The sequence below is a fragment of the Giraffa tippelskirchi genome, chromosome 14 (assembly GCF_054371585.1).
Source record: "Giraffa tippelskirchi isolate mGirTip1 chromosome 14, T2T-mGirTip1v1.2.pri, whole genome shotgun sequence".
Taxonomy (NCBI): Eukaryota; Metazoa; Chordata; class Mammalia; order Artiodactyla; family Giraffidae; genus Giraffa; species Giraffa tippelskirchi.
In genome coordinates, this window is record NC_137288.1 from 46,708,737 (window position 1) to 46,724,896 (window position 16,160).

Below are 16,160 nucleotides of genomic sequence, written 5' to 3' on the forward strand. Positions count from 1 at the left end.
GATAGAAAAAGATAGCCACCTCCATTTAATGAGCAGCTCTTAAAATCACGAGGTCAGTTCAGAATTGAGAACAAAAGTGGAGCCTGGGCACAGGTACTACAATAAACTCCACCAATCTCTCGTGCCGACAGTCTTTATTTCAAAGAGACATGATATCAGTATAACTGATGCTTCCGGCTCTGCTCTAGGTAAAGTTCAAGTTCTTCAACTTCCAGCTCCCAGGGAGAGTAGCAAGAGAGAAAAAAATAAGAGGGAGCGAGAAAGTGTAGTAGTAGGATGAGGAGAAATAGGGGGGAAATAAAAAAGTAAAAAATAGAGAAAAAGGAGATGATGATAAGAAAATTACAGAAGATGGAAGCAGAAAGGAGCCATTTAAAGAAAGTAGTGAAATGAAGACATGAGAGAAAACGTGGCACACTGGAAGGTGCGGGAAGGGAGCAGAAAGAAAACTTGTGTTTAGGTAATATGATAACTTTAAAATAAAAATTGTAAAGAGTCATGGAGATGTAATGTACACTATGGTTGTTATAATCAATAATACTCAGTAGTATATTTGACAGATGCTATAAAGGCAGTTCTTAAAAGTTCTCATAACAAGCAAAAAAGATTTGTAGCTATGTGTGGCGATGGACATAGTGATCATTTCCCAATACACACAAATATCAAATCATTATGTTGTACACCTCAAACTAATATAATGTTATATGTCAATTATATCTCAATAAAAATATTTTTATTCTATTTATTTATTTTTTGGCCACACCATGCAGCATACAGGATCTTAGTTTCCCAACCTGGGATTGAACCTGTGCCTCCTGCATTAGGAGGGCAGAGTCTTAACCACTGGATTGCCAGGGAAGTTTCCAAATAATATTTTTTAAAATTCTGTTGTCCACATTTCTCCCGTCCCACCACAGGGCACAAGGCTCAATGAAAATATCAATCTCTACAGAATCAGCATCTTCCACTATCAACGCCCACACACACTACAAACACTCTCCACCACCCACCCACCCACACACACAGTGGTGCAGCGAAAGGAAGGGGTCAGGGAGCCAGATTCTACAGGCATGTTTTGTGGTCTGTCCTTCCCTGAGTCCTCTCCAAGAGACCTGTCGCCTTCCAGATCTGCTTAGCAAAGGGCAGACACACTGGCCTCTGCTGAGTCTCTTTCCCAAACATCTTTATAAGATAGCAAGTGAGGGACTAGTGTGTTCAAAGGGAGGGTTTAGTTTATTTACAGATTCGTATCAATGGGTGGCCAACTGAGTTTGAATCTTGTAAGGGGACAGGAAAACAAGAAAGCCGGCTTGCCTAATCAAAGGTTTCCAAATATCCATTTGGAAAATATGTAGAGTTTTGAGGAAAATCCCCAACCTATTTTCAAACGAGTCTGCCCCTCCATGGTAAGTTCCACGTGACCCGCAATCCACCCCATGTCTCCTTCAGATTTGACTTTTCTGAGGCTTAGAACAAGTGAGAGAAGATTCTGCAACAGTTATGAAGGACATTTTAACAATTAATTTTTGGTAATTTAAGAAATTATTTTTGCCCTTTGTCCTTAAAAAAAAAAAAAATTTTCCAAAAAAGAAATATAAGGACTTCCCTGGTGGTCCAGTGGTTAAGACGCCTCACTTCCACTGAAGGGTGTGTGGGCTCAATCTTTGTTGGGAGAACAAAGATCCCACCTGCCTCAAGGTGTGGCCAAAAAATAAAACAATCAAAAAAAAAAAGAAATACAAAGATTTACATACTAAATTAGAGCGCTAAATACCAGTACCATCTTCTGACTTTTACCGTTGGCTAAGTTTAGATACTTTTCATCCAAGAACAAGCTGTCAGATACTCCACTTACATTTTTTTTTTTTTAACTTTCCAAAAGTCTGGAGGGATTTCTTAGGTGGCGCTAGTGGTAAAGAATCTGCCTGCCAATGTAGGAGATGTAAGAGGCTTGGGTTCGATCCCTGGGTTGGGAAGATCTCCCAGAGGAGGAAATGGCAACCCACTCCAGTATTCTTGCCTGAAAAAAATCCCATGGACAGAGGAGCCTGGCGGGCTACAGTCCATGGGGTTGCTAAGAGTCAGACACAAATGAGCATACACACATAGGTCCGGGAAACACAGCAAACAAAATAAGAAACACTAACAAAAGAGCAATAAACGGTCTAGATGTCTTTATTCCACTGCCGCTTCCTCCCCCTGCCTCCATCCCCATCCAGGCTTCCCAGTAACAGGCAGAGCAGGTCTGGTGCTGAGTGAGATGTTGCCTTCATAATGGAGCCAATAGGGAAGTGCTTCCACCAACTGGTTCTACCCAGAGTGGTAACTCTGCTGCTTGCGTGATGTCTGGGTTCCCACTGGCCTTCAGCAAACCCCCTCGCTCATTCGAGCAAAGGCAGCAGAACTAGGTCTTCCTTTGCACAGGTGGAAAAACAAAACCTTGGAGTCGTCAGCATGAGTGTTAAAGGTCACGCACGCAGTTAGAGCCCAAATTAGTGGCAGTGGCACAGAGAGCTCTGGGGCCGGAACCCCAGGGTCCCTGGTACGGAAATGACCACTTTCTAGCAGCACTGAGCTCTCCTGCTACCTTGCAAGTCCGCACCCTGTGCCTCACTGCCCGCTCCGTTTCCACAGTCACAGGGCAGTGCAACTTCAGAGCGCCCGGTGACTGAAAAGTACGAGAAGAAAGTGAGGGAGGGAAGGAGGCGCTGGCATCCCTCTGCAAGGCTGTTACATTTTCCCATGCCATATGAAACAAACGTTTTGTGTAATTTTCCAGTGGCCTTGATTAAAGAGGTTATGTAACTCAATATAACTAAAGCTTGAAGAAACGAAAGGCCATGCCAGGCTTATCATTTGTTTGGACCCGGCCAGAGATCCAGATACATTAAGCCCTCCAAATGTGGCCAGCTTATTTCTGTGGAGTCTCGTCCTTCCGGAACTAGCCTCCTTTGCCTGGTACTCAAGGCCTTTTATAATCTATCCCAGATCTCCCTTCTGCCCTGTCCCAGCCCCTGCCGACCCACACATGCCCTTCCCTCCAGCCAGGAGGCTGCCAACAAGGGTGCCAACACCCAACAAGGGTCCTATACCACCTTCCCACTGCATTTCCTCCTCTTTCTCATGCTCCCCACTGATCTGAATCTGGTTCCTTCTGGAGAATCCATCCACTCTTTCTGGGAGAAGACTTCCTTCACCACCCCATCCTCTGAACTCTAAACGCTTGCCCTGATCCAGGTCAGTCCCTTGGTGAGTGCATGCATGCTAAGTAAGTCACTTTAGTCATTTCTGAATCTTTGAGACCCCATGGACTGTAGCCCCACCAGGCTCCTCGGTCCATGGGATTCTCCAGGCAAGAATACTGGAGTGGGTTGCCTTGCCCTCCTCCAGGGGATCCTCCCAACCCAGGGATCAAACTCGAATCTATAAGGTCTCCTGCATTGGCAGGTGGGTTCTTTACCACTAGTGCCATCTGGGAAGTCCCCAGTCCCTTGGTTAGGGAGTAGATTCAGGTAGTGCCCCCTACCAACCCATAACTTGGGCGTGACCTTGACCTCTCTGACCCACTTGTTCCTTAACATGAGCAACATGAGATTCTCCTGCAGGAAGTATTGTGTGAAAATGACGTGAGACTGTTCACTTAAAGGGCCTAGCACAGCGCCTAGAATGTTGGGGGGCCCCATGAACATGTCTTCCTGTGCTAGACACAGCACCAGGCACAGGAAGACAGCAGCTGTCTGTGTCTGACGTTACAAAAGCAAGTTTTCCATCTCCCTGTGCCTCACTTTCCTTACAATCTTAAAAACAGGGCTATTGGGACTTGCCTGGCTGTCAGTGGTTAGGACTCCATGCTTCCACTGCCAGCGACACAGATTCCATCTCTGGTCCAGGAACTATTACTAAGATCCTGCAAGCTTCATGGTGCAGCCGAAAAAAAAAAAAAAAAGGCAGGGGGCAGCCGGGGCAGCTGTTGACGTATCTCCATTATAGTCTGTATTATAAGCTTAGAGGAGTTAATACCTAGAAAGGGCAAAGGTGCCTGGATGACAGTAAATGCTCAGTAAGTCTTAGCGATAATGCAGACATGGGCAGAGGGGACCTCGTGGTGAACAAGACAGATGTGGTTTCTGTTTTCATGAAGTGAGTGGAAGATAAGACACAAGTTCGTTTGTCTACGATACAACTCTTCTGGCATTTGACATATGTTATCTTGAGTTGTTGGCTATCTATTTACATGTATGTCTTGTCCCCTATCAAGATGGTAAATTTATTGAGGGAGGAGGGCCTGGATCAATTCTGCCACGTCCCCTGCACTGCCCAGCATGTCATGTATATAGCAGACATTCAATAATATTTATTGCTAATCACTGAAAAGATGGTTCATTCCTCTGCCATAAAAATTTTATTATGAAGCTCCTATTCATCAGTGAGGCTCTATAGCTCTTTCTCAGTGGTTCAAAGCAATGCATGAAAAATTAATATATAAACACCATTCCCTGAGTACAAGTGCCCTCTAGTTTCTTCCACCTGGAAATTCAGCATCATTTTGGTTCACACACCTTGAGCACAGCCACTATCACTCTACACCTAAGTTGACCATTCATGCCCCAAACAAATCTTCCATTTTTCCAAGGAGTAGCAACCCCATGTGATCTCATTTCTCCCTGGCAACTATGAGGCAGGGACAGATACCATTCACATTTTATAGGTGGGGAAACTGAGGCTTAGGGAGCTGAAGTTACCTGCTCAAGACCACAAGTGAATGTTGGAGTTGAGACTTGAACCCAGATTGCCTGGCATGAGGCGGGGAGCAGGCAACCCTAAGACAGGCTGCGTGGTGCCTAGCTGGACCACCTCTAACCGGAAGGTGATGGCACAGAAGAGCCGGCAACAGGGCACAGCCCTCTCCGCAAGCCCCTGAAGGAAGATCTTTATGGCAGAGACGTCTTTGCTCAGAGCCACGTGAGAAAGACAGCCCGTGGGGCAGGTGGCCATTTTCTCATGGGGCCCGTGACCACTGGGCTGAGTCTGCTCACCTGCAGAACACCGTTCAGCCTCTCGCCCTGGGCATTCCAAGGGACACCACCCCAACTGTTCACCAAGGGGCTACCCACAACCCCCAGTAGCCCCCATCCATGGCCCCCCTCCACAGGCCTCCTACTAAAGCTGCCTACCCAAGACCCTCACCCAGGGCCCCACCACGGCCCCCCTCTACAGCCACCTATTCAAAGTCCCCCTGGCCAGGGCCCTCACGAGCAAAGACACTGACCCACTTCTTCCCTCCTTCCTCTTACACTGCCTCTTGTTGGTGATTTTTTTTTAATTTATGATTTTCAGGCCAGCCGGTTGTTAGCCTGCTGTGTTTGGAAATGGTAGATGATTAAACCTCCTGGCCAGGTGTAAATGCAACCTTTGTCATCTGCAGGCTGGGAGAATCACCTCGCTGGGCCGAAGACAGCCTCTGGCTCCGAACTTTTTTCTCCAAGCGGACCCTCTTCCAGGCCAAGGTCGGCAGGCCTCAGCCCTCCCCACTGATTTCCCTGCTCGGAGCCCAGCCCAGAAGCCAGAGATTTCAGAGGGACAAAGACTGCCACAAAAGCGCTGGACAGAGCCTTAAATTCAGGGGAAGCATCAAACCTCCTGTCCCTCTCTCTCTCTTTTTTTTTTTAAGGGAATTTTTACCAGGTAAATAATAAAAATATGTAATCATTGACTAGGTCTTTCAATGTGAACAGAAGATATGTGTACATTTCTGTTGCCAGGGCTTCCTCGGTGGCTCAATGGTAAAGAATCTGCCTGCCAATGCAGGAGACATGGATTCGATCCCTGGATCAGGAAGATCCCCTGAAGGAGGAAATGGTAACCCACTCCAGTATTTTTGCCTGGGAAATCCCATGGACAGAGGAGCCTGGGGAAGCTACAGTCCATGGGGTCACAAAGAGTCAGACACAACTGAGCACTTTTGCCAGTAAATTCTCCCACGACCCTTCCTTTGCCTCAGTACCACCCTCTGGCCCTCAGCATCCACTGTCCACATATCAACTCAAATGTGGCTTCTGGCTTGAGCATCCAGGGAGCTTCAGCCAGGTGGGGAGGGGTAGCAGTTGGAGGAGCCACTTCTAGAAACAGGTTCCCAAGCCGCCTCCCTCAAGGAAACCCCAACCACAGGCCCATGAGAAGGGGAGGCTGAGCCAGGATTCCCTTTGCAATTGCTAAACGGAGGACAGGAAGTCCCAGATGTGCGTTATGGGCATCAGTAGCCCGACGCTCCTGGGGAAGCAGCCAGAAGCTGTCTGTTGACTTTTTCAGGCCGAGTTCTCACCAACAGACATGTGCTTCAGAAGGGTTATTGCTGAGCAAACAGCACGTGGCAAGTGCACTTTCCGTACCACACGTCCCAGCCCTTGCAGCCGGGAGCAGCTCGAGGGGAGCTGGAGGCAGCCAGACCTGCTCTCCATCCAGCTGCTTCTGTTTGCCCAAGTTCCCTTTCAGGCAGGCACTGGAGAGCTTTAGCAGCATTTCAGTGCAGTTTGGGCAGAGAAGTAAGAGTCTACTTGGGAGTTCTCTGCAGGCAGTAAATAAATGTTTGTTGAAGGCAGAATGAAGAAATCAACAAATCAATTAAGGTGTGTTTAGTGAGCGGTCCCCTAGGCCCCAAGTCACACTCTGTGGGAGACCTGACGCCCCTCCGGCAGCTGCAGACAGATGGGGAGGACAAAACTAACAACAACTGTGGGATCACTTGAAACAATCTGACACTAAACTACCATCCCTGCCGTTAAAAATCTGCCTTAAGTTCGCTCCATTTGGGTCTTTACAATTGATGTTACAGATCACAAGGCTCTGTGAATTTTGCAAAGGCTTTTGGTTGAAAGTGATCTAGCTCTAACCAGTAACAGGACGGTCACAGTCCACAGCCGGGGCAGGCATGTTCCATGTGCAAGCAAAGCAGGAGATCAGAGGATGTGCTGGAGAGTATGGTTCATGAATGGTAGGTAAGATGCAGGCATAAGGACAGGAGAAAGGACCATCTCAGGTAGTGGAGAGGGTGGCTGCATGCGACGGGAACCCTTTGGAAGCTGCAATGAAGGGTTTCTTTCAGGGGGAGTAAGAAGCCAGTGTGCAGAGTGGGAAGGAAACACATCCCTGCCCCCTCTCCCCTGTCCCTCATTGTCGGGGGCTGACATTTCTTTAACCCAGGATGGGGCACCATTAGAGGGGTGTATTTGAAGGACTGATGGTGACTAGAGGCAGAACCAATGCAGAGGAGCAAGATCAGCCTCAGTGATGCAATGAGATGGGGTGGAAAAGAAACGGCTGATCTTAGAGACTTTTTTTTTTTTTTCAACAGGTGAGGCAGAGGTTAATGATTCCAGCACTGTGGGTGGCCCCATGTTCTCTCTGCCTTCCCCCTTTTTTTCTGGCCTTCCGCATATGGGATCTTACTTCCCAGACTGAGGATCCAACCCACACCCTCCTGCAGTGGCAGACCAGAGTCTCAACCACTGAACCACCAGGGAAGTCCCTTAGAGACATTTTGAAGAATAAGACAGACTGGTGACAGACGGGTGACAGGCAGGATGTGGAAGGTAGTGGCAAAGGGGAAGGGGGTGGCGCTGACCCTGTCCTGAGAGATGGGCTGGGGGTGAACAGGATCAGGAGGGAAGCGAAGGTCACCAGCGATCTGCTGAAATCTCCGACCCCTGGGTTCCTCTGAGAGACTCCCGTTCCTGTCTCCTCAGGATTTCTTTTTCTCCAGGTCCTCAAATTAGCCTCTTTTTGCCCCAGATTTCCCACCTACTCAGTCTTTCTCTCTCCTCAAATGACTGGTTGTTCATTTTTGAGGAAGACATGAAACTGTTGGGGGAAAAAAAAAAGAGGTGCCATTCTCCACACGGAAACCTGAGCACTGGACATGGCGGGGAGGTTTGTCTGTGGAAGTTTCAGTGGTCTGTTTCCGGAAGGCCAGACTTCAGAGCACATCGGGATTTTATACAGGGGAATTCCTAGTTAAAGGAGAGAGAGGGTATTCTTTCTTAAAAAGACATTTCATTTATTTATGGCTATGCTGGGCCTCCATTGGTGCTCGAGGGCTTTCTCTCGTTTGGGAGAGCAGGGGCTACTCTTTGTCGCGGACCCTATAGAGCACGTAGATGTCAGTAGTTGTCAGACACAGGCTTAGTTGCTCCACAGCGTGTGGAATCTTCCCAGACCAGGGATTGAACCCATGTCCTCTGCACTGGCGGAGAAGGCAATGGCACCCCACTCCAGTACTCTTGCCTGGAAAATCCCATGGACGGAGGAGCCTGGTAGGCTACAGTCCATGGGGTCGCACAGAGTCGGACACGACTGAAGCTACTTAGCAGCAGCAGCAGCAGCCTCTGCACTGGCAGGCAGATTCTTACCCACTGCGCCACCTGGGAAGTCCGAGAGAGGTTATTCTAAAGAAGGAAGGAAGAGGAAGGAAACAATCCAAGGAGGTGTTCAGGAAAGAAGTCAGGGCATTGATGGCAAGCAAGGGAGTGGGCTAAGACTTTACACTTGGCCCAGCCCCCAGGGATGGCTTCTGTCTGCAAAGTCCCTATACTGGGTGGGAGACATGAGGAAAACCAGATACCAGCCTTGTAGCAAATAAATGAATGGGGGAGGGAGGGGGCAGCTTTACCACTAACTGTGCTGTGTGGGAGCATCTACCCAGAAAAAGAAGACAAAGAGTCTTCCCTGATGGTCCAGTGGTTGAGAATCCACCTCCCAATGCAGAGCACAAAGGTTCAATCCCCAGTCCAGGAACTAAGATCCCACATGCCAAGGAGCAGCTAAGCTAGTGTACCACATACTGGGCCCGACTGCCACAACTAGAGAAGACCGAGCACTGCAACAAAGACTTGTGCATGCATGTGCGATAAGTCACTTCAGTCGTGTCTGACTCTGTGTGATCCTATGGACTGTAGACCGCCAGGCTCCTCTATTCATGGGATTTTTCAGGCAAGAATACTGGAGTAGATCGCCTATTCCTTCTCCAGGGGATCTTTCTGACTCAAGGATCAAACCTACATCTCCTGCATTGCAGGTGGATTCTTTGCCACTGAGCTGCCGTGGTAAGCCTATGGGGTGGAGAGATAGTGGCAAAATAATGAATTCTGTTTGGAACAGACTTATCTTTCATCGCTAGCTCTTCATCCTCCTCCCGAAGCAGCCTGAAAGATCCCCAAAGCCTTGTCACTTGATTTATCATATTTTCCAGACAGCAAAATGGTCAACTAAGCACAAAACAGGATTATTCTCACTGATGGCATTTTCATTGACAACTGTTCTTCACTGCAGAAAATAACTCCAAGGTAGTCAGGATTCAGGACTATCCTAAAACTCAGCCCTCCTGATCTTCAGTTTAAAATTATTAAGAGGCAAAGGGACAACAGGACATCCTAATATTGCTATAAATCTGACACGTGATGACGGACATTAAACAAATGTTTATCGAGTGAGTGACCGGACCACAGTGAGCTCATGCCAGGTCCTGGGCAATGTGCTTCTACAGGCAAAATACAGGCCCTGCCCTCAAGCATGTCGCAGCCTAGTAGTAAGGAAGACAGGTGTGTAAACATGCTGTTACAGTGCGATTGTGGTCAGACGGGAGGAGAAGCAGACGTACAGTAAATGCCTTTTATTGCTAAAGTACAAGGGGCGATGGGGTGTGTAGCCCAAGCCTGTGTCAGAACTGAGTGCCAAGCTGGAGTTGTTGCTGTGTTACTCACTCAGTCGTGTCCGACTCTTTGCAACCCTGTGGACTCTAGCCCACCAGGCACCTCTGTCCATGGAATTCTCCAGGCAAGAATACTGGAGTGGGTAGCCATTCCTTTCTCCAGGGGGTCTTCCAGACCCAGGGACTGAACCAGGGTCTTCTTCATTGCAGACAGATGCTTTATTTTCTGAGCCTGCTAAGCTAGAGAGTCTGATCTTTATCAAGGAGGCAACACAGAGCCACAAGAGTTTGAAGCTGAGAAGGGATGTTATCAAGATTGCATGCTGGAAAGATCACTTGGCAATGGTACAGGTGATAAATGGAAGATTAGGGAGAAAGGGAGCCACCTGGAAGGACATGTCCAATGTCCAGATGCTAGATGATGTCTTTCTGAAGCAAGGTAGTACCGGGAGGGGGTGAAAAGGAAGACATACCATTAAGAGGGGCTGGGAAGGAGGATGCAGTTCAGCTTTGTGCTGAGCTGGTGTGGGAGGAAAGGGAGGGCATATCTAGGGGCTTCCTAGTTTCTTGTTTGGGGAGTTGGGTGGTTGGTTGGTATTCAGTCGCTAAGTTGTGTCCAACTCTTTGTGACCCCGTAAACTGCAACATACCAGGCTTCCCTGTCCTTCTGCAAACTATCTCCTGAAGTTTGCTCAACTTCATGTCCAGTGAGTCGTGATTCTATCTAACCATCTCATCCTCTTCCACCCTCTTCTCCTTTTGCCTTCAATCTTTCCCAGCTCTTCACTGGGTGGTTGGTAAAGCATTACTAACAGAAGATTTGAGATGGAGAGCAGCTGGGGACTTCCCTGGCAGTCTGGTTGTTAAAACTCCATTTTCCAATGCAGGGGTGCAGGTTTGATCCTTGTCTAGGGAACAGAGGTCCCACATGCCGTGGGGTGTGGCCAAAAATTAAAACAAAACCAAAGAGCTAGAAGGAGTGGGGGGAAGTGAAGGGTGGGAGGGAGAAGAAGGAATCCCGACTTGGACGCAGTGACTTTGAGAAGCTAAGAGTCCTGTCAGTGGCCAATCTGGGAGGCAACTAGATATTCAATCAGCAGAACACAGAATCAGGGTCTGTGGGACTCACTTGCCACATGATTGTGAAGAAGTGCCTTGACCTCTCTCAGTCTTGGAATCTCCATCTGATCAAGGAAGGAGCAGATTCGTCTGTGATTCTGGGGGCACAGAAATGCATCTATGGGGTGCCGAGAGTGGCTGCAAACAGGCTTTCCTCACCTCCCACACGGGCCTCCAGAATGCCCTCAATCTCAGGTCATCTTTCTTGTTGTTTTTCAATCTTTTAAACTTATTTTTCTTTTTTTTTTAATTTTGGAGCCATGCTGCATGGCATGTGGGCTCTTAGTTACCTGACCAGGGATCAAACCCACACCCCTGTATTGGGAGCTCAGAATCTTAACCACTGAACCACCAGGGAAGCCTCTCAGGTGCCACATTTACTGAGCCCCTAAAAGGTGCTCCAGGTGGGAGTCCTCCCTGTCAGCATCCTTCACTTCACATCTGAAGGGTGAGCAGGAGGAAGGATGCTAGGCTCAGCATGACTTCCACAGAACTAGAGACTTTCAGCAGCTGCCTCCAGGTCTCATCCCCATTGCTCTCCAGCAGAAATAATTCACATTCCTTATTGATTTATTAAGTATCAGAAATCATAAGACGCCCTCATGCTTCAACAAATAGAGCTGAAACAGCTGAATATTCATAAGCCAAAAAAAAAAAAAAAAAGAATTTCAACCCATCCCTTGTATCATATACAAAAATTAACTCTAAACAGACCACAACCCTAAAGCTAAAGCTATAAAATTTCTAAAAGGAAAAGGAGAAAATATTTATGGCCTTGGGTTAGGCAAACTTTTTTAGGTAGGACACAAAAGCACAAACTGTTTTTTTTTTAAGTTCATAAACTGTACTTTATCAAAGTTTTAACGTCTTCTCTTCTAAAGATGTAGTTGAGAAAATTAAAAAACAAGTCACAGACTGAGAGAAAAAGACACAGCCGATAAAGGATTGGTATCCAAAATGTGTAAAGAACCCTCACAACTCAATAATAAGAAAACAAACAACCTAATTTAAAAATGGGCAAAATATCTGAACATATACTTCACCAAAGAAGACATGTGAATGACAAACGAATACCTTGAAAGATATTCACTGCTGGTGGGAATGTAAATTAGTGCTGCCTGTGTGGAAAATAGTATGGAGGTTCCTTTTAAGGAAATAAAAATAAGAACTACCATATGATCCAGCAATCCCACTCCTAGTCATATACAGAGAAAACTGCAATTTGAAAAGATGCATCGCAGCACTATTTACAATAGCTGCTTCCAGGTACATGGAAGCAACTGAAATGCCCATCAACAGAGGACTGGATAAAGTATATGTGGTACATATATACAATGGAATATTACTCAGACATAAAAAAGAAAGAATGCCATTTGCAGCAGACCTAGAGATTATCATACTAAGTGAAGTAAGTTAAAAAGAGAATGACAAATATCATATGCTATCACTTAGATGTATAATCTAAAAATAATGGTACAGATGAACTTGTTTCCAAACCAGAAATATCTATTCAAATGGCTAAATGAAAAAGAAAGGGGTAGGGGAGGGAGAGAAAGAAAGGAAAGGAAATTTGCCCATGTCAGCTGCTGATGAGAAAGCAAAGAAACGGGAATTCTCACACATGGGTGATGGAAATGCAAAATGACACAGTCACTTCAGAAAAGAGTTTGGCAGTTTCTTATAAATTAAGCATACTCTTACCACATGACTTAGCAACTCTACTTCTAGGTATATACCCAAGATTAATGAAAACATGTTCGCACAAAAACATGTGCAGGAATGTTTATACCGGCTTTTATTCACAATAGTAAAAAGCTGGAAAGAATCTGCTCAGCCGGTGGATGGATCAAATAAAATAACCTGTGGTATATGCAGGCTTACTGTCATGCAACTCCATCCACACTGCCCAGTGGTAAGAGGAGGCACACAGCAAGGCGGTGAATCTCAGATGCTTTGTGTGAAGTGAAAAAATATGCTCAGTCATGTCTGACTCTTTGAGACCCTATAGACTGTAGCCCACCAGGCTCCCCTGTCCATGGAATTCTCCAGGCAAGAATACTGAAGTGGGTTGTCATTTCCTCCTCCATGGGATCTTCCTGACCCAGGAATCAAATCTGGGTCTCCTGTGTCTCCTGCATTGGCAGGCAGGTTCTTTACCACTAGAGCTACTTGGGAAGTCCAGGAGAAGTGAAAGAAACCAGACTCCAAAGGCCACACAATATAAGATCCTCTTATGAAACATCCCAGAAAAGGCAAATCCGTGAGACAGAGCACAGATCAGTAGTTGCCAGGGGTTGGGGGTGGAGCTTGATGACAGAAGAGCACAAAGGAACTTTTTTTTTGGCTGTGCCACAGAGCCCTAAGGGCATGGAACCCTTAGTTCCCCAACCAGGGATCAAACCCATGTCCCCTGCCCTGGAACCGCAGTGTCTTAACATCCGGACCGCCAAGGAAGCCCCCACAAAGAAACTTTTGATAGAAAGGTCCTATGTCTTGATTGTGGCGGTGGTTACATGACTGCTTGTGTGTATCAGAATTCAGAGAACCATATCTAAAACCAGTGCCTTGGCCTCTCACCTTCTGAGATGGCCGACGCTCTGCGGAGTGTGTTTCCCTCTAAATAAATCCACTTCTCATCTATCACTTTATCTCTCACTGTATTGTTTCTGCAACGAGACATCAAGAACCTGAGTGTCACCTGAAATGGTCAGAACATTTTTCGTTAATCAACTATACTCCAACACAATTTAAAAAAAAAAGAAATTTAAAAAATAAATAAAACAGGTGAATTTTACTGTCTGTAAAGTGTATCTCAATAAACCCAACTTAAGGAGAAAAAATACACCAAAAAGCATTTATATGGGATTTCTCCTTTCACTTCCAAGATAAAATTTATCTTGCGCATCGTTCATCAAACTGCCCACTTCATTTGTAACTGTTTTGTATTCTTCTTTGCACAACAGGATGGACAAACTAAGAATGAAGGTCTAAGAGACAAACTTCACAGAGCCTGATCATAGCTCGTTGTTCCTAGGTCCGCGCCTCTCTTCCGTTTTATGAAGGCTCAGATGTGAGTGTGCACAGACACACGATACCGCACCAGTGATTTGGACCCAACCACCAAGAGTTATCTTGCAGCTGCTCTCATATACTGCCGTTGGAAATGTAAATGCAACAAGTGTTGCGGAAGGCAATTTTGTGTTTAAAGTGCTAATGTGCTAGGGACCTCCCTGATAGCCCAGTGTCTAAGAGTCTGCACTTCTAATGCAAGGGGCCCAGGTTAGATCCCTGGTCAGGGAACTAGATCCCTCATGCCGCAACTAAGAATTCACATGCCACAGCTAAAAGAGCCTGCATGCTGCAACTAATATTTATTGGAGCAGCCAATAAATAAATGAAATATATATATTTTTAAATGCTTAAAATACTTATGCACGTTCACCCTGAAATATTATCCTAAGGAATCAATTAAATATAGAGGAAATAATAGTAATGTTGTAACTTACAAGGTTAATTACAAGGGTATCAAAATGCCTAAAAGCACAGACTCAAGCTGAACTGCCTGGTTTGAATGCAACTCCAATGCTTATTACCTGTGTGAACTTGAGGTTAGTTACTGAACTTCTCTGTGCCACTTCTCTGTGACACTGTGGGGTTAGTAATAGTACCTATATCTTAGGATTATTAAGGGATTAAACGACATGACTTATGTGAAGTGCTCAGCACAGTTCCTGGCCCATGGGAAGCCTTCTAAAAATGGGCTGGAGGCTGTCCCTCACAATTTACATATTGAAATCATAACCTTCAGTATCTCAGAATGTGACTGTATTTGGAGATAGGGTGTTTTCTTTTTTTTTAACTTTTTATTTTGTATTGGAGTATAGCCAATTGACAATGTTGTGGTAGTTTCAGGTGAACAGGGAAGGGACTCAGTCATACATATACATGTATCAATTCTCCCTCAAACACCCCTCCCATCCAGGCTGCCACATAACATTGAGCAGGTTCTCTGTGCAATATTGATCCTTGTTGGTTATCCATGTTAAATACAGCAGTGTGTACATGACCATCCCAAACTCCCTAACTACCCCTTGCCCTGTCAGCCATAAGTTCATTTTCTAAGTCTGTGAGTGTCTTTGTGTTTTATAAGTTCATTTGTGTCATTTCTTTTTAGATTTTACATATAAAGGATGTCATACGATATCTCTCCTTCTCTGTCTTACTTCACTCAGTATGACACTCTCTAGGGCCATCCATGTTGCTGCCAATGGCATTATTTCATTCTTTTTAATGGCTGAGTAATATTCCATTGTATGTATGCACCACATCTACTTGATCCATTCCTCTGTTGATGGACATTTAGGTTGCCTCCATGTATTGGCTATTGCAAACAGTGCTGCAATGAATACTGGGGTGCATATATCCTTTTGAATTATGATTTCCTCCAGATATATGCCCAGACTGGGAATGCAGAGTCATGCGGTAGCTCTATTTTTAGGTTTTTTAGGAACCTCCATTCTGTTCTCCATAGTGGCTGTACCAACAGCATAGGAGTCCTCCATTCTGGAGACGGGTTTTTAAGGAAGTAGTTAAGTTACAGCAAGGTCATTAGGGTGGGCCCTGATCCAGTATGATTGGTGTCCCTATAAGAAGAGGAGATTAGGACACAGACAGGACAGAGGGAAGACCGTGGGAGGACACAAGTTAAAGGCAGCTATCCACAGGCTGAGAACAGCAGCCTCAGAACAAACCAGGTCTTCTGACACTTTCATCTGGGACTCCCAGCCTCCAGCACTCAGAGGAAACAAATTCCTGTTGTTAAGCCACCCAGTCTATGGTACCATGTTACAGCAGCCCTAGCAAATGACTGTAGCCATTAAATCACCAAATAGACGAACTGGTTAAATGTATTTTGATACAGCCATTCAGGTGGCGCTAGTGGTAAAGAATCCGCCTGCCAGTGCAAGCAATGCAGGTTCGATCGCTGGGTTGGAAAGATTCCCTGGAGAAGGAAATTGCGACCCATGCCAGTATTCTTGCCTGGGAAATTCCATGGGCAGAGGAGGCTGGCAAGCTACAGTCCATGGGGCTGCAAACAGTCAGACACGACTGAGCACACATTCAGTGATAATCTATACAGCCTTTATATATTTATTTATTTATTGGCAGTGCCAGGCAACTTGCGAGATCTTAGTTCCCCAACCAGGGATGGAACCCAGGCCCGTGGCAGTGAAACCAGGGAGTCCTAACCATTGGACTGCCAGGGAATTCCCCTTAAAACCAGTGGTCTTGGTATATATTTACTGGTCTATAATAAAACACTGTTAAAGTGAGGGAA